Here is a 2,360-nt window from a genome sequence, read left to right as displayed (position 1 = left end):
GGTTTCTAAGAGTGGAAAACCAACCTGATGGAACCCATCAACAACTCCTTCATTGGGACCTACGGGAGATGGCTAATTAGGAAGCATTGGAGTGTTCCTCATTTGATTATTAATTAGGAAGCATTGGCGTGTTCCTCATTTGATTATTAATTAGGGGGCATTGGCCTGTTCCTCATTTGATTGTTAATTAGGGGGCATTGGTGTGTTCCTCATTTGATTATTAATTAGGGGGCATTGAGTGTTCCTCATTTGATTGTTAATTAGGGGGCATTGGTGTGTTCCTCATTTGATTATTAATTAGGGGCATTGAGTGTTCCTCATTTGATTGTTAATTAGGGGGCAATTGTATGTCCTCATTTGATTATTAATTAGGGGGCACTGGCGTGTTCCTCGTTTGATTATTAATTAGGAAGCATTGGCGTGTTCCTCATTTGATGATTAATTAGAGGGCATTGGCGTGTTCCTCATTTGATTATTAATTAGGGGGCATTGGCGTGTTCCTCGTTTGATTATTAATTAGGGGGCATTGGCGTGTTCCTCATTTGATTATTAATTAGGGGCATTGGCGTGTTCCTCATTTGATTATTAATTAGGGGGCATTGGAGTGTTCCTCATTAGATTATTAATTAGGGGGCTCTGGAGTGCTCCTCACTTACCAGGCCAGCTGTTCCTTGGTCCTGACTCTGGCTCTCTTAATGCCGTCCGTCATGGAGAGGTCAGGAGGCCTGACTGACCACCGTGATCCGCGAGGCCAGAACTTAATATTGATTTTGTGGGACACCTTTGGTTGCGACGTGTTTCCATTGCGTTATCTAATTTAGTGAGACGGCGACCTCGTTACGGGTCAGATGGTCATCCTTCCTAACAAGGATGACAAGAGAGACGAGGAGAGTGACCAGGCAGTAACAAAAGCCTGGAGGTCATCATGGGAAGTGCCCCGCACGACCTGCTGGGATGGGGGAGGTCTGCGAGTGAGCTGGACAGAGCGGTCAGAGGCAGGCCAGGGCCCGACAGACGGACTCTGCTGGACTCTCAGGCCTTGCTTTCCCAGTGGCCCAGCCCTCTGCCCCCTACAGACCACAACTGCTCCCGGCCCGGGTCTGGAGCTGCTCCAAGCAGCATCCGGACAAACTCAGAGAGTCTCCTTGATGTGAGAAGCTTCCTGAGTGTTGGGAGCCTGGGCCCCGTGGTAAGACACAGATCTATAGACAGTGGCAAGTATGCCCTCCCTGGTGATTCCTATTCAGGAGCCTCATTTACAACTGTGCATGGCAGAAGAGGGGGCACGATGCTGGCTGGGGCTGGGCCTGTGTCTTTCTGAGCCAGCCTTTTACAACCCCTGTCTGCACCTGATCTGTGTGCTGGCTGCTGAGATGGGCAGTGGTCGGTGAGCCACCCGGCTTCCACTGGCGCTTCCACCAGAGCCTTCCCTGTCATTCTCTGGAGGAAAATGGGCATAGAGAAGGTACCGACGGTGCCAGAGGGAAGATACTTTGGGGCCAGAGACTTTTTTTTGGGGGGGATGCTAAGAATGAGGCTGCTGAAACCAATCGTGTTTGGCCAAGCATGTCCATAGACTTCAAGGGATACGCCCTCAGGAAGGGCGGAGGCTGCCCGTGGCCAATCCTCGGAGGCTGGCTTCATGGAGAAGGGGCTGGAGTGAGGGGCAGCAGGAATGGACTCCTCTTTTACTCCACCGTCCAGGATGCAGAGAGTGAGCAAACCCACGCAGCTCACAATGGGGCCACCACCCTGTGGCTGGACTGAACAGAGATGTGTGAGTGACCGGGCCACCCAGCCGGGGCTACTGCTGGACCACGGTGATGCCCATCATGAGACGTAAGGGCTTCCTTTCTTGCAGGATGCTGATTCTGATGCCAGCCACCTCCTGGCTGTGTATCTTGGGGGTGAATTCTACTCTCAATGGGTTACAGTGTTAACGGAGTATCAGCAGGGGTGGGGGTGGGGGGTGTCAGGGGGCAAGGAACCAAGAGACCCTGGAGGTGAAGCTAAGGCATGACTCTGCCTCTGTCCGGCCTTGTCTTCTTCTGCGAAAGGAGAAATTTCAAGGTCCCTTGTCTCCGCTCCTCTGCCGTTTCACTGTGGCTTGCGTGTTGCCGCACTACTAGAAGCCGGGCCCCTGGGGTTTTACATACTAGCAGGGTCGTCCATGGTGGGCAGGTTACATCTGAGCTGCCAGGTGGAGACAGACTAGGAAGACGGAAAAGGTGGGCTACTTTTGAAAACAAACCCCACTGAAAGCCGTTCTGAAAAGCATTGGAACGCTGTCTGATAAAGTGCGAGAAGATGAGCCCAGCCTGAGCATCAAAGGAAGATGACGGGCAGGCCCTGCATCAAAC

This window comes from Echinops telfairi, unplaced genomic scaffold (assembly GCF_000313985.2).
Source record: "Echinops telfairi isolate 266 unplaced genomic scaffold, ASM31398v2 ScPeMD7_7420;HRSCAF=8458, whole genome shotgun sequence".
NCBI lineage: Eukaryota > Metazoa > Chordata > Mammalia > Afrosoricida > Tenrecidae > Echinops > Echinops telfairi.
Note: the sequence above shows the minus strand (reverse complement) of the source record.